Below are 23,492 nucleotides of genomic sequence, written 5' to 3' on the forward strand. Positions count from 1 at the left end.
CCAGTAACTCCGCCTAGTGTGTGATGTATATGAAAGTGATCATACAAGTGGAGTGTCTAGTAACTCTGCCTAGCGTCTGACGTATATATGAGGGTAATAGTAAAAATACGAAGAACTACCCAAAATTGTGAAATATACCAACCTTATGAAGGGTGTGTGAATGGAGCGATCACAACATATATAGTGACATCAATATCATCGTAAAAAAAAAATATGAATTATGTATGAGAATATGTAAGTGAGTGAAAGTGTTGACATGAGTTAGATACAGAATGAGAGTGGAGGGCCCTCTAGTGGGCCTGTAACATCACTAAGGGATTACCAACTTGAAGTCTGGAGAATGTGATTTTGTTTGTTACATTGTTGCAGGAGAGGAGGCGGTGTTTTGTTCTTACCTTTATAGGGTCCTGTAGCAGAGTATCCGGCCTCTTTTCGGTTCCAGACTTCAAGAGGAAAGTTTCTGTGTCCCTGAAGGAAGTTTTTGCTGATGGATAGATCCAGGAGGAAATCTCTACCACTCAAAAGATACAGAGAGGTTGTGGAGATGTCATCCAGGAAGAGAGGACCTGCAAGACAAGCAGAGGAGCATGGGTTTGATGAAATTGTTCCCCCCACCCCTCCCAAAAGGCCAACCCAGAGGAGTTTCAATAAGGGGAAAGGGCCTGCTAATAAGGGGAGAGGGGGTGCCCAGGGATGTGTCCCTTTCTCAGCCGGGGGGTATGGGCAGTGTGGAGGCCCAGGCCGGCACTAGTGGGGGGCGGGAGGCCCCTGGGGAGAGGTGTGAGGCAGGCAGGGGACCGGCTGTTACCGGAGGGTGTGAACAGGCTGGGGCTTTGCCTGCATTGCCACCGGTAGCCATGGCGGCGGTCCTAGCCCTGGCCCAATCACTGGCTTCTGTGATGGCCCCTGAGGCTCAAGGGCAGGGCAGGAGCGCGGCCCTGGCTGGCGGTGGGGTTGTGGAGAGTGGAGCAGGTGTTTCAGGGTCCACGAGGTCCCGCATGGCAGAGTGCGCAGCAGGCCCATCCCTCTCAGATGGCGGGTCGCACGAGATGTTCTCCTCCAGCTGATCGGAGGAGGAGGAGCACGGCCACCATCTTGGAGGGAGGGTCAGAGGACCGGAGGACACCACCCGCGACCGGAGCGGCCCAGGTAACTTGGGGAGGCTCCCGGTCACGGGCGGGGCGGCAGAGGGCAGCGCACAGTGGAGGCAGTAGGACTTACCGGTCGTCATTAGGGCAGCTGGGGCGGCAGGATCTCAGCAGCGCGGCGAGGATGAGAGGCCTACTACAAGCGCGCATGCGCACACGAGTACTGATGGGCCTGTAGTGAGGGCGCAGGAGCGCCTAGGCCTGGTGGATGCTGGCTGGAGGTGTGAGTCTGTGGGGTTGAGAGCTGTGGGGCCTACGCAGACGGCGCATGCAGGCATGAGTCGCGGAGGTACAGGCGCGCAGGCGCAAGGGGGGCCTAATGCTAGCGGTCATGTGAGAGTGTCTGGAGCTGGAAGGGGCATGAATTTGGGCAGCAATACTGTGAGAGTCATGGAAGCCAGCAGTGGCAGGAGTATGAGGGATGTCACTGGGGGCAGAGGGAGGACACATGCAGGGATAACGCATGTCAGTGCACATGGGTCACAGTGTGTTACGGTTGGTGAGGATGTGTATTGGCGGATGGTGCCTGGGAATATGAGGCTTGGTGGTGACAGGCCAGGAGTTTCGGGGTGCAGGCCTGAGGCACCGCAGACTGCTTTGGTGCAAGAGGCAATAATACAGAGAGCTGTAGAGACTGCGCTGCGTGAGATGGCCAGGCAGCAGGCCCCTCAAGGGTTTAGTGCTCATGCCCAGGAGGGGCCTGGCAAGAACTGTTGATTAGAAGGGCTGTGGTTGCAGCTCTGGGGATGGACGCTGGGGGGGATCTCAGGGTGGAGGGGAGGAATCGCTCTTTTGACGCTCCACCCGTTGCCCAGAGTACTCCCCAAGTTAATTTGTCACCCCAGGTATCGAGTAGGAATACTTCCACAATGGCAGCAGAGGCATCCAGTGCGCTAGTGGTGGCAGGACAGTGCACAGAGCAAAGAGAGCAGGCCGGATCTTCGTCCAAGGCACCCATCAAAGCTAACCGCTCGGGAAGTAGTGAGTACTATGCACCACACACACTGCACGCTGACACAGGGTCTTCATCTAGTGGTTCAGGTTCAGATAGTGGGGAGGACCTGGGGCTGGTTGGAAAGGGTCAGCATAGAATGTTTCGCTGGATCAAGAAGATGGCGGCAGGGCAGGCGAAGGATAGGGACAGGGCGCCAGGACCCGCGGAAGGGGTTCAAGGGCCCGCAGGGCCTGGTGGCGCCCCTCCTGGGGCCGCGGTGCCTCGTAAGGTGGCGGCACAGGGAGACACGTACCCGTGTTTGGTGCATTCTCTGTATGGGCACCTCAAGTTGAAAACAGTGAAGAAAATACAGGAGGGTCATTGCGTTAATGTTTTTGACCTCTCACTGGACGCGTTTAGGGCAAAAGAAAGGGCCCAAGATGGGTCAGGGCCCAAAAAAGTGCGCAGGCCTGAAACATACGAGGAGTGGCTGAAATGCTTCCGAGTGCTGGCAGCGTGTTATGTGGATAGGTGGCCAGGAGGAAGATGGTGGGCAACCACCTACTTCATTTAGGCACGCAGGACATGCACCTGTGGTCGAAGCTGGGGTTGGAAGGGGGCCCCACCCCCCCTACGCAGGCGAGGCTGGGGTCGCCGAGGCAGAGTGCAAGGGTAGGTCGGCGCGGGCGAGAGTGCTGGAAATTCCAGGACAAGCAGTGTGACAGAGGGAGCAGTTGCTCCTTTCGCCACATCTGCAGATATTGTGGAGGACCGCATGCGGGAGTCGATTGCAGCAAACGCAAGGAACCGGGGCAATCGAAGCCAGCACCAAAATCTGGAGCTGTGGTCAAGGGCCCCAACCCCGCTTAAGCTGTCCCCTATGCTTCCCTGGCTGGCCCGTTATCCAGACAGGGGGGCAGCGGAGCTGCTCCAGGGTGGCCTGGAGTGGGGCTTCGAGATACCAGTTACAAGGATGGTGCGCGGGTCTGGGGTGCACAAAAATTTAAAGACGGCTTACGAATTCCCACACGTGGTGAGGGAGAAATTGGCAAAGGAAGTCGCATTGGGTAGGGTGTCTGGCCCATTTGCGGAATCCCCCATCGAGAACCTGGTGGTTTCGCCATTGGGGGTGGTGCCAAAAAAGGAGCCGGGGAAATTCAGGTTGATTCATCACCTGTCTTTCCCGAAAGGCGGGTCAGTCAATGATGCGATCGACCCGGAAATCAGCTCGGTGCATTATGAGTCTTTTGATAATGCTCTGGAGGTGGTTAGGGAGTGTGGCTCAGGGGCATTGATGGCGAAGCTCGACATTGAGTCGGCGTTCAGACTGCTGCCCCTTCACCCCTCAGCGTTTAGGCTCATGGGGATGAGGTTCGAAGGGTCCTATTATGTGGACAGGTGCCTACCAATGGGGTGTTCCTTGTCCTGCTCACTATTTGAGTGTTTTAGTTCCTTTCTGCACTGGGTGGTCTGGTCGGCGTCGGGGGGTGGGGCGATTGCCCATTACCTCGATGACTTCCTTCTGGTGGGGAGAGCGGGTTGCGCGGATTGCGAACAGCTGATGAGAATCATGAAGGAAGTAATGGCCAGTTTCGGGGTGCCCCTGGCGGATGAAAAGACGCAGGGCCCCTGCACATGTATCACATTTCTGGGGATAGAAATTGACACGGTGCGTGCGGTCTGTAGATTGCCCGGCGACAAGGTGCAGCGGATGCTGCAGGCGGTCCGAGCAATTATGGAACGCGATAGGGTGCCTATCAAGGAGGTGCAATCATTGCTAGGCCTCCTGAACTTTGCTGGGCGCGTGATCCCGATGGGTCGGGTCTTCAATCGCCGTTTGGAGGGCCAGTTGAAAGGCCCTCCAGGTCGGGCGAAATGGGCGCGCGTTACGATAGAGGTGAAGGAGGACTTGGAAGTTTGGGCCAGATTCTTAGTTGACTTCAACGGGGTTTGCCTCTGGAGGCACCCACCAGTCTCCAATCAGGCACTTCACCTCTTCACGGATGCAGCAGGTGGCTTCGGGTATGGAGCCGCTCCATGGCCCAGGGATTGGATAGAGGCCGGGTACGTCAGGAATTTGACACTTTTGGAACTGTTCCCCATAGTGGTAGCTGTAGAAATATGGGGTGCGCGGTTATCAAATAGGTCAGTGGTGTTTTGGACAGACAATCTAAGTGTGGTGTACGCCATTAATAGGTTGTCTGCGGCTTCACCTCATGTGGTAAGCTATCTGAGGCACCTGGTGTTGCGCTGTTTACAGCTCAACATCTCTTTCACCGCCAAACACGTCCCGGGAGTGCTGACGCACTCTCTCGATTCAACTGGGGGCAGTTTAGGAGAGCAGCGCCCAGGGCGGCTAAGGAGGGTCTAACGTGACCTTCTTTTCTTTGGCAGCTGGCGAAGGCTGGGAAGGCATCCTCGGTCTAGTTAAGACATCACTGGCTCCGAAGACATGGGCCACTTACCTGGGCCACTGGAACAGATGGGTGACTTTCTGTCGGCAGAGGGGTGTTCAGGTACAAGGGGCCTCGAGGGTGCAAGTGTTGGGATGGTTGGCTCAGTTGAAAGGGGAAGGCATTAGCAGGGCTGGAGCAGTTGGTAGGCTGGCAGCGGTGTCTTTCTTTAACCAGGCTTTGGGTTTTGTCGACCACTCCAGGGCTTTTCTAGTAAGAAAAGTGCTGAAGGGATGGGGGAGAACTGCTCCCCGCGTAAAGGATAAAAGGGAACCTATTACAGCGGACAGGCTAGAGCAGTTGGCTCGGTTCCTGCAAGACGTATGCAGGTCTGAATATGAGACGTTGCTGTTTAGAACCGCTTTTGCGTTGGCATTTGCGGGTGCCCTTCGGGTGAGCGAACTGGTCTCCTCGTCGACGACGGAGGGGTCTGGTGGGGTATTGGCGGAGCACGTTCGATTAGCACGAGGGGGTGTGCTATTGTACGTTCCTAGGTCAAAAACCGGCCAGGAGGGCAAAGGCACATGGCTGCCTCTCGCGCGCCATGAGGTAGCAATATGCTGCCCTGTGCATTGCGTAGAGGAGTTTGCGAAACTCCGTCCGGGACAAGGCCCGCAATTTCTTGTGCACGAGGATGGGTCCGGATTGTCCAAATTTCAGTTCAGGAGAGTTCTCGCTAAGACGGCGGAGTTGGCGGGCTTGGACCCGAAGAGAATAGCGGCCCATTCCTTTCGGATAGGTGCTGCAACTAGCGCAGCGGAGAAGGGGGAATCATCGGCGGAGATTAAGCGCTTGGGAAGATGGAAGTCGGCCCAATTTAAGGCGTATATTAGGCCCACACCAGGTCCACATTGCTAGGATAGGTGGCGGCCTGGTGGCTTTGAGTGTTATGCGAGTTGGCTTCTGCGCGACACCCGGTGGGTTGGCGGGTGCGTGTGGGGGACAGGGCTGCTGATGGATTTTCGGAAGGTGAGTGGGCGGTTGTTGCGGGGCTAGGGCGCTAGCCCAGGTTTAATTTGGTGTCGTCTGTTTTACCAGGTACAGTGGGAAGTTCACCACCGGTTCGAGTGTGGATAGTGGGACACTCATTTATCCACTGGGCGTCCATCAGGGCACTGCGGATGCCGGAAGGGCGACAACTTGGATTCCGAACGTCCAGGGCAAACTTCCGGTGGTTGGGACGCAGGGGTCTTGTGTGGGACGATTTACCAGCCTTGTTGCAGGATGCACATAGGAGGTGGGGGCAGCCGAATGTCATTGTGCTGCATTTGGGGGGTAATGACTTAGGTGCATTGCCGGCCCTGGACCTTATTAAAAGGATGACAGCGGATATTAGGTGGGTGCACACGTGGTTGAAAGAGGTCAAAATAGGTTGGTCAAATGTGGTTGCTCGGCTGCATTGGCGACACATTGTGACCCAGAAAGCAGCCTATAACGTGCGGAAGAAGGTCAATAGAGAGTTGGGAAGAGCGGTCACGGCCTTGGGGGGCTTCGTGATTAGACACGATGGGATAACGGCCGACAAGAAGGACCTATTTCGCCCTGATGGGGTCCACCTGACTGACGTCGGGTTGGACATGTTTCTGTCAGACATTAAGAGCACTTTGTTGAGGGTATTATAGTTAAAAAAAAAAAAAAGCTGATTGTTATTGTTTATTTGGTTATTTGTTACTGTTGACATGTTAATTTATTGTAGGTGCCTGTCGGTTAAGTGGCGGCAAGAGAACGCCTGGCTCTTGTGGTGGGTGGTCAGGGCCCTGGGGAGCGGGCACGGAGAGAGAAGAGTGCCGGTCTAATTAAAGGGGGGGTTACGCCCGCCAGGCGCCGGCCTGGGGGTCCTCTCCCTGGCGAACAAGACCGAACACCTCTAAACCATCACAGCTCTCTCTCAGTGCCATTGGGCGTGACAGCCGGGTGTCACGTTGCAGGCATCGAAAGGGGCCTTTACCATCTGACTAAAGGGGCTAGGTTAGGGTGAGATGCCGCCAACGTTTGTTGTTAACGAACTTGTTGCCAAGTTTGGTATTAAGAAAAGTGCCTAAGGTAAATTCGAATAACGCATTAGGCACTAGTTATTCGTTTATTTTAATAAACGCGACCGTGACCGGTCTTTTCCTCCCAACTTGGTGTGCTGTCTTATTATTTCATGTTATGCTACACTACGTAGGACGTAATAGGGGGTTTAGACCTTATGAGAGTGGAGGGCCCTCTAGTGGGCCTGTAACATCAATAAGGGATTACCAACTTGAAGTCTGGAGAATGTGATTTTGTTTGTTACATTGTTGCAGGAGAGGAGGCGGTGTTTTGTTCTTACCTTTATAGGGTCCTGTAGCAGAGTATCCGGCCTCTTTTCGGTTCCAGACTTCAAGAGGAAAGTTTCCCGCCCACCCGTCCCCGGAGTAGCAGTGGATTGGCGGCGATGCGGCTTGTAGGGTGAGCTAACCCAGCAGGGGTAGGTTTATTTGAGCTAGCCTTATGTAAGACCGGGTTCTTAATTTAGTCACCCACCTCTAACAATAGGGTTGTATACGATTTGATTGTGAGAGGTCACCGTACTGGGTTGGGTTGATGCCTTGTTAGGCGGGTGGTCAGGGCCCTGGGGAGCGGGCATGGAGAGAGAAGAGTGCCGGTCTAATTAAAGGGGGGTTACGCCCGCCAGGCGCCGGCCTGGGGGTCCTCTCCCTGGCGAACAAGACCGAACACCTCTAAACCATCACAGCTCTCTCTCAGTGCCATTGGGCGTGACAGCCGGGTGTCACGTTGCAGGCATCGAAAGGGGCCTTGACCATTTGACTAAAGGGGCTAGCTTAGGGTGAGATGCCGCCAACGTTTGTTGTTAACGAACTTGTTGCCAAGTTTGGTATTAAGAAAAGTGCCTAAGGTAAATTCGAATAACGCATTAGGCACTAGTTATTCGTTTATTTTAATAAACGCGACCGTGACCGGTCTTTTCCTCCCAACTTGGTGTGCTGTCTTATTATTTCATGTTATGCTACACTACGTAGGACGTAATAGGGGGTTTAGACCTTATTATTTCTAAATAAAAAAAAAACACTTGGAGAGAGTTTACTAGAAGATTGCTGCTGGCATTGTTGGTGTATTGCGCGAGGACAGTCTGCTGGATGACTGTGAGAGTTCAGTCTGCTTTATTTGCACCATTCTCTTATGGTGCAACACCAAATGTGAGTGCACATATAAATAGTATTATGCAACTGTCTATCATCTGGCAGTACTAGGCCATGTGGCGCCCCAATCTATGTTTTTAACTTACATTGCAGGAAGCAGGCTCACATTTGCAAACCTGATCCGCAAGGGCTCCAGAGCCCTAAGTCTCCAGACTGAGCTAAAGGGAAGTGCGCTAACCCGACAAGTATTAACCCAAAGTGTGCAACCTTGACATGCATAAAAAAAAGCTAAGCACGTAAAACGTCAAGGGGAATAATGTAGAGGATTCTGTTCCAGGGCAATATATATTAGCAAATATATATGTGTTTTTTTATATATATATATATATATATATATATATATATATATATATATATATAAACTTAAAAATGTCCATATCATAGCTATAGAGTGTCTAAATGTTAAGAAATTATATTTATCAATAGACACTCATCCACTAGCAAACAAGCAGCAGACAGCCAAACCAGTACTAAAACGTATCAGCAGAAGTTACGAAATAGGAGTATATTGTAGAACCATACATTTAGGCAAAAGAGAAGTCCCTGTGACAAACTATGGAAGGTTTATGAAAAATGTCTCATGAGGTGAAAACAAATATCACAAACCATACCCCATATACATTGCTCTGACAAGCACTGTACTCTGAGGGGAAACCAGGCCTCAATATAGACTGAAGACCCCTCTCTGAAGAATCAAATGCACATCTTCATTCTTCAACAACCTAGAATGGAGGCAAAGTAAAGACTGAGGTATGTGTGAGGTTGGAGGGCTTTTATAGCGCTCTTGGGGTTTGAGCATATTTGCCTCCTCCTAGTGGTAGAGAAGAGTAATTCCCAGGAGAAATGGATCATGGACTCTCACCACCTGTATGAAAGAAAACATTGCTTCCATTTTTATTTTATTTTTGTAACTTGCTATCTTTATGATTATAAAACAAATGTAAAACCATTAAATAAATAAATACATACATACATAATTCGCATATTGTGTTACCTGTTATTTTTATTTAGAATTAGCTTTTAGATTTGCTTCAGGCATGTTAGATAAAAAAAAATATATGGCTCTCACATTTTAGCTGCATAAACCAATGCTCAATTGCATAGCTAACCTTGACGTGTAACAAAGTGTATTGACGTGGAAGCAAGAAAATATTTTAAATCCCAAAACTAACTCATAAATCCTTTTATGACCTTGGGTAAACACCTGAATCAAGAGATAATGTCCTTCCATTTTATGTCTTTTCCACTGAGATACAGAAGCAACCACATTAGGTGAAATTCTAAATCCATTAACAAAAAAAACAGAAATCCCAAGAAACCAACCTCTATTATGCTTTCCTGCCTACTGTACAACAAAGTATTTTACGAGCAGTCAGTTTAGAGAAAAGCATTACAATTTTCAGGTCAATTAAGCCACTAGCTCAGCATCTAATTTTCGTGCTTCAGTCACCCTATTTCTTCATTCCCAGCCCCCACAGAGTAAACATAGGTCATTGAGCATTTTGTGATGCACTTTTAGACTTTAAGCAGTTTGCTAACTATTGTAGGTCAACTGGAAACGGATACATAAACTGTACATAGGGCCAAACGGAATGTTAGACAATGCAACGTTTTTTGAAGCTTTACAAAAAGATAATTACATGATTCATGTTTTGGACATTATCGTAGAATGAAATGTTAAAAAAGATCAATCTAGCTTGTTTGTGAATATATTATTATTCTTTATTTTTTAGATGAAACAAAGAAAAAAGTTGAGTACAATATCCAATGTACCCTGTATGTCTCTGGTATTTTAATGGTGATTGCTCTTAATAGCGCGTCAAGACCTTTTTATTTCCATTGACAAGAAGGGAGGAGGGAGGGTAGAATAGTGTGGTCCTGCCTCTTGCGTCGGGACTCACACTATTATAAAAAAGAAAACCCTTAATGACCTGCGACATACATGGTACGTTGCGGTCATTAAGGGGTTGATTGCAAGATTTTCTTATTTTTTGCCTCCTCCCATGTTCATAAAGAATCGTATATATAGAGGGGAGGAAAAAATATCACCAAAATCTACTAGTAGATTATGAATGGAGCACTATTTAGTGCTCCAGCTTGTGCATTAATATCACTAGATGGAGACTTTTTGGTCGTGTGTAGTTGTGCTAGTATTGTAAGTTGAAAGTAAAACATGTGCGTGAGCGAAAACCCGATCTGCGCAAAAAGTAGAAATTTGAAAACCGTGAATGTATTTTCCCATAGACTTTAAAAGAGCAAGAAAAAACACCCATACTCGTGTGCTAACTAGACCACGTTTATTTAAAGGGACATAATACTCATATGCTAAATCACTTGAAACTGATGCAGTATAACTGTAAAAAGCTGACAGGAAAATATCACCTGAGCATCTCTATGTAAAAAAGGAAGATATTTTATCTCACAATCTCCTCAGCTCAGCAGAGTAAGTTCTGTGTAAAAAGTTATACTCAGCTGCTCCCAGCTGCAGGTAAAAAAAAATAAAAAAAATGAAGAAATGAACAGCAGCCAATCAGCATCAGCAGTGCTGAGGTCATGAACTCTTTTACTGTGATTTCACTTAACTCTCATGAGATTTCATAGTAAGCTGAATAGGGAAATAATATGAGAGTGCACGAGGCTCATCCCCTAAGCTGTCCCAGGACAGACACACTAAAATGCTGCTTAGAAATCCTTTACAATGGGATGTGGCTACTGAGGAACTTTTGAGGTAAAATATCTTTCTTTTTTACATAGAGATGTTCAGGTGATATTTTCTAGTCAGCGTTTTACAGCTATGCTGCATCACTTTCAAGCGTTTAAACATTTGGGTATTATGGCCCTTTAAGTGTGCTAAACCCGACATGAAATATGAAAATATATATTATATATAATTATATATAGGTATAGATATATACAGATATATATATATATATATATATATATATATATATATATATATATATATATAGGGATATCTAGTTTAAAATGCTCAGAACATATTGCCTGTGTGCAGAACATTGGAATGTGAAGTATTTACAGTAATTACATAGTTAAAACTATTATTACTATTATTAAATATTAATATTGAATAAAAATGATTTCCATGTTTTGAGGTATCTGACTGCAAAGGGCTCCAATGCATGCATATATATATATATATATATATATACATACATGTGTGTTCATATACATTTATATGTTTATATGTGTATATACAGTATGTCTGTAAATCCACATATAAACACATAAATACATCTGTACACACACACACACATACATATATATCTTAAAGTAAAAAAAGTTAGCACTCCTGATAACCAACGTCCATTGCCCAGAGCGCTACAAATAGCAATCAATATCCACTTAAAGAAGAGCACTCCCCGGGACTTTCCAGAATTACATTTTTTTATGTTAACATAACATAACTAGACTAGTATACATATACCCTGTGAGTTTGTGCACATGCACAGTAGGATCTTGTTCCCCAGAAAGTGTGCATATAAAAAGACTGCAAATTTTGATAATATTGATTTGAAGTAAATTGGAAAGTATCTTAAAACTACCTGATCTGTCCCTTTAAGATATACATGTTTAATGTCTCATATTTTTAAATGTTTTGAGTATGTTCAGTAGAAATAAGCAGCTAAAAAATAAGTGAAGACACCCTTAGTAGTTCAGTTTTATAGGCAGAAAAATACATATATAATTCTTCTTTATTATTATTATATTTATGTTTGAGACTGTGGAGGTGAAGTTGCACGGTAAAAATAAAAGCAAATTGACTCCCCTGCATTGTTACAAGTTAGAATTATGCACCAAGGTCTCCATGCATCAAGCGACGTGTGGACAAGCTTCTCAACATCAGAAGTTGTCCACACGCCTTTGCTGCATAGGGGCAGTGGATCTGTTCGTCTGTTTGCCTGTATGCATCATTACACACTCTGGCAATCGTGCGAGAGAAGGATCTGTCAATCATCCCGAGTGAGCGAGTTCTCGGGGTGATTTCTCTCCACCACCTCAGAGGTCTAATGAGCGCTGCTTCTTACATTGCGGGAAGCAGGCTCGCGTGTACTAATCTGCGCCGTAAGGGCACCAGAGCAGCTTACGCAGCTTCATACATCGAGCTTTAAGTTAGAAAATTGTACTGTTTAAAGGGACATTAAACTATTGGGTACCACTACAGTAGCAAGATTACTACTCACCATACCTGCATATCTCTTCAAAGCCAGTGTTATTGTAAAATTATTTCAAATGCCATTTGATGAACCTCCACAATCTTATACTGGATGCCGCCATCTTGCCACACAATTATTCTTGTACCATGTGCAGAAGCTGTGCATTTTCACAGATAAGTGATGTTGCCAACTTTTTTGACAGCTATATCGCAGCAAAAGCTTTACATTTTAGCAGGTTTTTAACACAGTTTAAAAAAAACATAATAAATATAAAGAAGCCCTCCGGAATTACATCCCAGATAGAAGAACCTTTTTAATGGTGTGCAATTAATTTGTGCTCCAAAACAACAGAGATAAGGGATTTGAACGCGGCGGTCTAATCTGTATAGCAGGCATGTGTCTGGTTAGTTTATTTATTTTGTTAATTGTTATAAGTGTGAAAGTACTGAGAATTTTGAATGAATTACAGATAACAACATCCAATAAATAACTCTTACTCCCAAATCAGTCAAATTCAAAGATCACTAAAACAGCGTAAGAGGTGCACTAAACAAGAATGATCTATTATATACACTAGCTCAATATGTACAACATGTATTTATTACATCAGTAAATACAACCTTAAAGGGATATGTGTATGTATATGTAATGTATTTATTACATCAGTAAATACAACCTTAAAGGGATATGTGTATGTATATGTAATGTATTTATTACATCAGTAAATATAACCTTAAAGGGATATGTGTATGTATATGTAATGTATTTATTATATCAGTAAATACAACCTTAAAGGGATATGTGTATGTATATGTAATGTATTTATTACATCAGTAAATACAACCTTAAAGGGATATGTGTATGTATATGTAATGTATTTATTACATCAGTAAATACAACCTTAAAGGGATATGTGTATGTATATGTAATGTATTTATTACATCAGTAAATACAATCTTAAAGGGATATGTGTATGTATATGTAATGTATTTATTACATCAGTAAATACAACCTTAAAGGGATATGTGTATGTATATGTAATGTATTTATTACATCAGTAAATACAACCTTAAAGGGATATGTGTATGTATATGTAATGTATTTATTACATCAGTAAATACAATCTTAAAGGGATATGTGTATGTATATGTAATGTATTTATTACATCAGTAAATACAACCTTAAAGGGATATGTGTATGTATATGTAATGTATTTATTACATCAGTAAATACAACCTTAAAGGGATATGTGTATGTATATGTAATGTATTTATTACATCAGTAAATACAACCTTAAAGGGATATGTGTATGTATATGTAATGTATTTATTACATCAGTAAATACAACCTTAAAGGGATATGTGTATGTATATGTAATGTATTTATTACATCAGTAAATACAACCTTAAAGGGATATGTGTATGTATATGTAATGTATTTTGTGATTCAGACAGAGCATACACATTTTAAGAAGTTTCCAATTTACTTCTGTTATCAAATTTTCTTTGTTACAATAGTATTCTCTATGGAAGAGATACCTACGTAGGTGCCTGGAGCACTGCATGGCAGGAAATATTGCTGCCATCTAGTTCTAGGGATGGGCGAATGTGGTGAAAGTGCAAATCGCTTGGTAGAACGAATAATATTCTTGTGAGTCGATTTATGAAGCGGATGCTGCTTCTAACCCACTCCGCTTCAGGTCCACCTGAAGCCAAAGTTAAGAAGCAGCGGTCCTAAGATCGCTGCTCCTTAACTCGTCCGCCACCTCTGGTGATCGGGTAGATTGACAAACCCCTTTGGCCGCAAATCTGCAGGGGGCGGCATTGCAGGGGGCCGATTTATCATAGTGCGTGCGGTCATGATCCACTGTAGCAGATCATGTCCGCCGCACATCGATAAATGCAGACAGCATACGTTGTCAGCATTTATCATTGCACAAGCATTTCTCATGAAATGCTTGTGCAATGCTGACCCCTCCACATTCGCAGCAAGGAGGTGTCAATCAACCCGTATCAATCGTATTCGATCGGGCTGATTGCTGTCCACCGCCTCAGTGGTGGCGGACGAGTTAAGGAGCAGCACTTCTAAACTTAGATTTCTGGGGAGCCGGAAAGTACAGGGGTAGATAGCAGCATCCTTGGAATACAGTGCTCCAGGCATGTGCACACTCCTGAGCTTACATCCCTGCTTTTCAACAAAAGATTTCAAGAAAACAATGAAAATTTGATAATAGAAGTAAATTATAAAAGGTGCTTAAAAGTTCATATTAGTATAAAACCCAATAATAATAATAAAAGTGCAATAAAAAAAAATCATAAAAAATTCAAAAGCTGAAATCCCTTCAAGAATATGCAACAAGATCATAATATTAAAAATAAAGTTGCTTATAATTCAGACTATTAGCTTTTGAGTTGGTAATGCTTTTTTATTGTCCTTTATGCTACTATATACTGATTGTATTTACTGATTGCATGAATACATTTTGTATATACAGTACATACTGAGGTATTTATTAGATAAGTTTGTGCACTTCTTACGTTGTTTTGGTGATATCTTCACATGAGGGACCATTTTTCACAAAGATAATGAGAAATGTCAATGAATGCTAAAAATGACTGATTGTGATTGGCCCAACACCAACAACAGCTCATTGGAACACGTAAACATAATTATAATTATCAAGCCATTGGTTCCGAATTATCAAGCTCCGACAGGCTCGCTGGAAACAGCAGTTATTAAGCAGTGGTCTAAAGACCGCTGCTCCATAACTTGTCAGCCTGCTCTGAGACTGCGGACATCAATCCGCTTGATCCGATACGATCTGGCTAATTGACACCCCCTGCTAGCGACCAAATTGGCCGTGAATCTGCAAGGGGTGGCATTGCACAAGCAGTTCGCAAGAACTGCTTGTGCAATGAAAAATGCCGACAGCATATGCTGTCGGCATTTATTGATGTGTGGCGGACATGATACGCTACATTGTATCATGTCTGCTCGCACTTTAATAAATCGGCCCCATAGATTGTAATCAACCCCATAAATGTTAAATATTTATATGATTTTACTTAAAAAATATGGGCCAGATTTACAAGCAGAGTGGTATTTAGCACACACGCTTGAGCACTTATACCTCTGAAAGTAAACTTGTATTACAAGTTGAAAGTCAAAAATACACGTGAAACACGACATTCGCTAACTTCAGGACTTCAGATATAGCGACTGCGCTAACTTTTTCTCCCCATAGACATCAATGTAGAGCCCAACTTTTTATTTAGCCCTAACCCTTTACAGGAGGCCTCCAGTCGTGCTAACCCGATGAGCACAAATTTAGTTTGCGTTTGTGTGGTCAAGTTTACTTTCAACTAATAATATGAGTGCAAGTTAGCAGGTGCATGATGTGTGCTCTGAATCACAAAAGCTTAATTCTGACTTCAATGTCCATTAAGTTAAAGGGACAGTGTACTGTAAAAATGTTTTTCCCTTAATGTGATACCAATGTCTTGTTATACCAGATGCAGAGTACAAAATGTATGATACATTGCTTATTTAGGTTTATATTTGTAAATTAAATAGCTGTTGTTTTTCTTGTAAACTCACAGGAAAATCAGATCACCTTATTTTATCACATTCTGAACACACACATGCTTATTTATATTATCTCTGTCTGCATACCAAAGTCCAATACTTAGAGAGAACAATTGAAAATTAAAATTTTATTACTTATCTCTCCCAACATCCACTGGGAGTGCAATTCTTTTGCTGACTATGTTTACACAGTTTATCTATAGCCAATACATAAGAATAGAAACATTCAGAATATTTAGATAAACCACAGGCAAAATTATCTATTTATAAATAATTTACTACACTAGAGCAGGTAAAATGGATCACTGGGAACAAATTAAAGGGGGAATAAATTTAGGGTACACTGTCACTTTAAGGATAGTAGCATAGAGCAACTGCAAATCTAAAGTTAGGATTGTTGTACACCCCAAAAAGCTAATGTTATGTCCATGTTTAACCATTCTATTTATCTATACACAAGGTGTTTTTAAACCTCCCATACAGTTGTATGCATATCTAAAAAGATGATGTGTTATTTTAGTGTTACAGACCCCATTGAGGAGGCCAGTAAGCAGATTAAATGTTACCTGTTAAAACAGGAAATAATAAGGAGAATGGGTGTTTACTTCACAGAATCCTCAATGGTTATGAGGTAAAACAGAAAAAGTCTCATTGCTCCACCCATGATCTCCCACAATCCTTCAAGATCACAAGTCCATGTCAAAATAAGAGTCCCATGCTCTCACTTGCATTTTCATAGAAAATTATTACAAGCACCATATAAAACAAATACAATTAAACAAACATCTTTCAATATGAAACATGAAAATTGCATAAAACATTATACAATTGTGCACATACATTTTATGTGTCACATTCTCCCTGACAAAATAAAATGGCTCCAACTACTAAAACATATATACACTCAGTCACAGTTTTATTTCCCTGAAACACCACTTTCTTAACTTAATATACTGTCACTGTTGGAATGTATGGTGCCACATTGTATGGTTTGTGAGGTGTATGATATGAGAGTGGTGGCATATAATATTGTGTAGCCCATACAGGTAAGTGAGGAAAGGTATATGCTGCTACACTGTGGAGCATAGTCTGTGGTTGTAGTGATGGCTGACCCAGTGTTTCATATGTAAACATCTGCTTTAGCTTTCTCTCTCTTACAGATCGTCTCTGTTCGATATTATTTTCTATTGCCAGACTTTCCACTTCATCAGGCTGGGCACCTTTACTTTCACTATCTACACTAGCCCTAGGTGGAAATGTTGGATTCAGGATCAGTTCATTTGGCAATTGGTTCTCTGTCAAACTGTTTCTCTCACTTAGTGGGACTTGTACTTGATCTCTTTCTTTTCTCTCAGGTGCTGACAATGCTGTTTAGACAAGAGGATTCTACTGACCCAGTTCTGAACCTTGCCGGTAAGTATTTTCTCTTCTATGCTCTGTCCAACTCTCAAGGATTCTCAACCAGTATCTTCCAGAGCTGTCCTCATCTGAAGCAGTTGTGTCACTGTTATAAGAGGATTCACTTATCTTTGACTCTCTGTTGCCTTGTCTGCTTTGTCTCTGTTTTACAGGTTTCAGTGGATGTGGTGGTGTCTCCACAGGCAAGTCGTTTACTAATAACAGTAAGTTTCGGTGTAGGGTTCTGGTTCCTCTTTTGTTTCCAATCTCAGTACTTACCACATATACAGGGTTGTCTGCTACCTGCTCTTTCACCACATAAATGATCTTCTCCCAATACGGCCTGAGTTTTCCTGGGTCTCCTTGCTCACTCAAGTTTCTAACAAGGACTCTGCCACCAGGCTTTAGAATCACACCTTTGACTTTCAGGTCATATTGAGCTTTGCCTCGTACACTTGCTTGCCTGCTGTTTTTACTTGCTATTTGATACGCCTCGGCCATCTTTCCAGCCTAATGGTCAGCAAATCCTTTGTGAGTCAACCGCGAATCCTCTTCAATCAGCCCAAATATCAGATCAACAGGAAGGCGAGGATGGCGTCCAAACAGTAAATAGAATGAGGAGTACCCAGTGGGCTCATGGCATGTGCAGTTATGCATGTATGATCTGAGTAAAGTGATCTTTCCATCTTTGCCAACCAGGGTCAGGAGCATTTGGAGGAGAGTCCGGTTGAATCTCTCAGCTGGGTTACTTTGAGGGTGAAAAGAAGATGTTCTCTAATGGGGTACTCCGGCAAGTTGCCGAAGATTCCGGAAAAGCTCATTCTCAAATTCCCTACCTTGGTCATGATGTAGCTTTCCAGGGTAGCCAAACCGGGGGATGTAGTCATTGAAAAGACACTCAGCTGCCGTACGGCCAGACTTATTTTTTGTTGGATGAGCTTGAGCAAATCAAGTAAAGTGATCTATGACCACTTGTATATACTCATACCCACCACGGCTTGACTCTAAGTGCAGGTAGTCAATCCAAACAAGTTCTAGAGGTGAGCTGGATGTTATTCTTCCCATGGGTGCTCTGACATGGGTTACTGGTTTCTTTTGCTTGATGCAGGGACACTTCTTTGTGACATACTCCTCTACTTCCTTTTTCATAAATGGCCAGTAGAATCTTTGTCTCATTAGATGAATTATCCATTCTGTGCCCACATGCCCCATCTTATCATGCAAATACTCCAAATAAAGTTGTTTATACTCAGCTGGGAGAACAAGCTGTTTGTTTTGGGCTGTTTGACTATAGAGACATCCATCCTCTAGAATTAGCTTGCTCAATTCATGCAAGAGTTTCTTGGAAGCTCCAGTCACTGTTTTTTTTAGTCTCTCATCTAGTGCCTTGACATCCTCTTTCATCTTCAATATCTTGGAGATCACTGGATCCTCCCTTTGAGCTTTGGAGAGTTTGTCTTTACTTATTCTTGGCAACAATGAATTGTCAGATGGTGAGTCAGTTTCCATGGTGGACATACTGAGCGCTGCAATCCAAGCCACATCTTTCCTTTTGGCAGCACAAGCTCCATCTCAGACTGCTTGCACCACTTCAAATGACAAGTGCTCTGTGTACTCAGTGGCATACTTTTCCATGTCAAGGGGGATACGCAACAGTGTATCAGCTTCAATATTTACTTTACCAGGCCAGTATTTGACATCGAAGCGGTAGTCAGAGAATTCTCCCACCCAGCGATGGCCAACCCCATTTAGCTTTGCAGTGCTCATGATGTAGGTCAGGGGATTGTTGTCTGTGTAAATGGTAAAGTGTGGAGCGCAGAACAGGTAGTCTCTGAATTTTTCACACACTGCCCATTTAAGTGCAAGAAACTCAAGTTTACCACTATGTAAGCAGTAATTTCTTTCGGCTGGGGAGACTGTCCGGGAGTCATACGCAATGACCCTAAACTTCCCATACTGATGCTGGTAGAGTATAGCTCCTATGCCTCTTTCTGATGCATCGGTGTGCAGCGTGAATGGTAAATTATATTCTGGATAGGCTAGAATTGGTGGTATTGTCAACATGTCGATCAATGCTTCAAGCATTTTCTGGTGCTCTCTTGTCCACTCCACAGGGGTTCAGGAGGGCATTTGTGGGCCCTTGGTCTTTCTTTGACTGGGCTGAACTGGTGCCACACCATGCTTTGCCTGGAGAAGCTCATAGATAGGCTTGGCCACACATGAAAAATTTTGAATGAGCGATAGTAGCTTAGGAAGCCGAGAAGCCTCCTTACCTCACCCATGGTCTGGGGAATATGATCTTTGCGTGACTAAACTGCTTCAAGATCTTTGGGATCAATCCGCACACCTTCAGCAGACACAAGACGACCCACATATCTGACTTCACTATGGAAGAGCTCACATTTTGTGAATCACTCCCATATGTTCATCAAAAGACTTTGCATAACATAGCACATCATCAAGGTATGGTATGCAACATTCGTCCCTGAGGGAATACAGCATTTCCTCAATGATGCGCTGGAACACTGCAGGTGCACTGAACAGGCCGAATGGAATTCTTACCCATTCATAAAGCCCCCAAGGTGTTATAAAAGTTGTATCAAGTATTGGATTCTCAGCAGAGGGTGCCTATGTGGTACAGTCTTTTTAATGAGGAGACGATAATCTATACACAGGCGGAGTGAACCATCCTTTTGGACGCAGACTAATGGTGCAAAATAAGGGGACTTGGACTTCACAATCCATCCTTTTGTCAGGAGATCTTGAATACAGTCCTTGACTTCTTGGAACAAAGGCTTAGGTACCGAAGTGTATGACTGCTGCACTGGTATGTTGTCTTTGAGATTAATTGACATTTGCAAGCTCGGGGTGCAACCAAGGTCACTCTAATCACGGGGAAAATGCCTTAGACTCTTCATACAGCATCTTTCTTACTACCTCCTGCTGTTCCGAATGCCCATATTGCTGAGGTCTACAGGTGGGTGCCACAGTGTCAAGGTTTCTAGAGTAACTAAACTAAAGTAGTCACACCCTGGGCCCTTTAACCAGACAGTAAGGCGAAATTATCAAATGTCTGTCGGACCTGATCCGACAGTGCGGATCAGGTCCAACAGACATCGCTGAATGCGGAGAGCAATACGCTCTCTGTATTCAGCATTACACCAGCAGCTCACAAGAGCTGCTGGTGCAACGCCGCCCCCTGCAGATTTGCGGCCAATCAGCCGCCAGCAGGGGGGTGTCAATCAACCTGATCGTACTTGATCGGGTTGAATTGTGGGGATTCCTGTCCGCCTGCTCAGAGCAGGCGGACAGGGTTATGGAGCAGCTTCATAACTGCTGTTTCTGGCGAGTCTGAAGACTCGCCAGAAACACAGGCCCTCAAGCTCCATTCGAAACGCTTGATAAATGGGCCTCTTTGTGTCTTCTGGTTGCTCTGCCTCCAGTACTTTTTCAATTGACTGAATATAACCAAGAATTGTATTACCAGACAATGTTACATCAAATGTGGAATTGTTTCCAATTGGGACAGAAATATAAGGGCTTTTCTGGTTCTGGACTTCTATGCGCCCCTCCCCTATATCCAGCATTTCCAAATATGCATTGTTTTATTCTGGTTCAAAGAGTGTGACTGGGTCAGGTTGATCCATGGTGGGTGGTATTCTACATTTTACCCATGTTACGTGGCCTGCTGTTTACTTTTAAATGTTAAGCTCAGGGGTTTGGACAAAGTTTACAAGCGTTTGAGCTTTCTCATTTGACACAGAGATGGCTCCAGATAGCAGGGAGACTAGAGTCAGTATAAGACGCTCGGGTTGCCCTTGATATAATTCTTCCACTACGTTGAACCCAAGCAGTGGTCTTTCAATTGGCAGATGACTTACTAAGAAGGGAACATTGATACAGAGATTAGGGTGATCGTTTCCTTGTAAATTAACAGTGATAACAGCCCATCCATCACATGGAATGAGATCCCCATTAACAGCATACACTTCCAACTTCTCTGGAGTTCCCATGAGTTCAGAAAGAGGTCTCATGTCCACAGCCGGTAAATATGTATCTTTCCAAGCATGATCAATGATACTGACTTGAGCTCCAGTGTCAAGCAGAGCACTTACTGCAAGACCATTGCGGTTATACTGATTCAAAGCCTTCTTTCCTATTAGGTTGACAATGGCCTCATTCTTTGGCCTAGGGGCAGAGAGAATGGAAGTCTGATAATGTTCTTTATTGTCATTGGAAGTTTTGAATGTCGTACAATGAAATGTTTTTGTGTTTTTGCTTTTCACAGGACCAGATTCAACCTCTGGACTTTCATCATTTCAACTTTGGGACCAGGAGGGCTTGGTCACTGCTCATCCCATTGCAGTGACCGTTTCCCGTTTCCCTGCAGGTTGCGTTTCCGGAGGCATCCCCTAGCCAGGTGCTCCTCTTCACCACACTGAAAGCAGTGAGTACAGTTTTGCAGACCAGTTTCAACACACTTTAAGCAACCACAGGGTTTTGTCCCTTTCTGTAGATGTGGCTGGCTCACATCATGCTGACAGGTATGTTCAAGCTGTGCTTGTTGGGATGAATTTCTCATGGTATCTACCATACTGGTAAGTGCATCAAGTCAAGCTGTTAGTTGTTTGATTGGATCATTCTTGTTTTCTTGCTCATGGGTTTCTTTCACATCTCCCACAGGTTCACTTTCAAGCTGAGTACAACTTACAATGTTTGGCTTAGTACAAGTTACAGGACCCAGCCTTTGGAACCTCTCATTCTCGTTGCTGGTGAGTTTTGCTACATTTCTCAGTATTTCCTCATCTGTGATGTTGTGGTTGGAGAGCAGGAGTTTTAACTCAATACAAATGTCTTTATATTTGTGTCCTAGGCCCTGGGAAACAGTGTGAAGGAAAACATCTTGAATAGTTGCTGAGCTGTATCTTACTTCAGTGTCAGCCTGTTTTGCAGCAAAAATGATTTTCTGTTTGAGACCTATTACTCGATACAGGAACTGTGAGGCGTTTCATTCTCATTTTGTTTTGCACACATTAATTCCTGGAGTAACTCTGTGCTATTTTTGTCTCCTAGATGTGACCTAAGAAACCCTTTGAGTTCCTCAATCATCATGTCTTCCTTATTCATCAATATCACCTTGAAACTGCCTGCTTTTATTATCAGTAGAGTCCCCCTGACTAATTCAGTATCACTAAAATGTGTAGTCGCCAATTTGTCCTCCTTGTATTTTAAACTTGCGACGCTGGAGATAGGAGAGGTCCCTTAGGGAGACTAGCTTCTCTGACGGCAACTGCATGGACCATTCAGGGTGGTTGCTAATCTGTGTGTTATTATGGTTGTGCGTTTATTGTGATACTGTTGTCAAGGGTTGTGTCAATGTGGGGTTTTGTGAGGATGCTGCAAGATAATGATGGGTTACATTCTGTTATGTATCTGGGTTTACATTTACTACACTAACCCCTTTGTCAGCTATAGCTGCAGATGATGTTGCATGAACAGTGTATGTAGTAAAGATATGATCATTAGTAATGGATGGATGTGCTGTGCTTGATGTGTGTGCATTAACAGCAACATTACTCTCATTACCATTATTCTGTTGATGAACAGGTGCAGCCATAGTACGAACATGTTCAACAGAGTCAACAATGTCTCCCAAATTCAACAGTTTAGCCATACCTCTGTCCTCTGATTCTAATAAGTCTGTACTATACATGAAGGCATTAGTGTATTCAAAACAGCCCTCTTGGTCTCCAGCATCTAGCTCTGAAATGTCCCTGTCTGGAACTGGACCTATACTCTGGGCGATCTGAAACAGTTCATCAGTGGACAAGGCAAGAAACTTAAACTTCTTTCTGATGTCCCACAACAGACACATCCGTACTTTATCCGACATGACGACCCTTCTCATGATCCCTCATGTCAATGTCACCAGCCAGCCAGGCCACTCCTTTCACAAATGATTTTTCTTGAATACAGCCACTACATTCATACTTTGTTGGTCCCGAAGATCATAATTTTGCGAACCGGCATTCTGCAATCAATCAAGCGCCGATCCCAGGATGAGCTCCCAAGAATCTGTTACAGACCCCATTCAGGAGGCAAGTAAGCAGATTAAATGTTACCTGTTAAAACAGGAAATAATAAGGAGAATGGGTGTGTACTTCACAGAATCATTAATGGTTATGAGGTAAAACAGGAAAAGTCTCATTGTTCCACCCATGATCTCCCACAATCCTTCAGGATCATAAGTCCATGTCAAAATAAGAGTCCCATGCTCTCACAACAGAGAGTTGCATTTTCTTAAATTATTACAAGCGCCATATAAAACAAATACAATTAAACAATCATCTTTCAATGTCAATATGAAACATGAAAATTGCATAAAACATTATACAATTGTGCACATACATTTTATGTGTCACATTAGCAAAAAAAATGTTCTGAGCAAATAGGAGAAATGGTGTTTTTTTAGCGCTATTTACAAAATAAAAAGTCTATTGACCTCAATTGTTCTCTGTTATAATTGGCTAAGGGCCATATTACGAGTGGAGCAATATTTAGTGCTTTCACTAGGGCGCTTATTGCGCTAGATGTAAACTTTTTGTGCAGATCGG

The sequence above is a fragment of the Bombina bombina genome, chromosome 1, assembly GCF_027579735.1.
Source record: "Bombina bombina isolate aBomBom1 chromosome 1, aBomBom1.pri, whole genome shotgun sequence".
Lineage (NCBI taxonomy): Eukaryota > Metazoa > Chordata > Amphibia > Anura > Bombinatoridae > Bombina > Bombina bombina.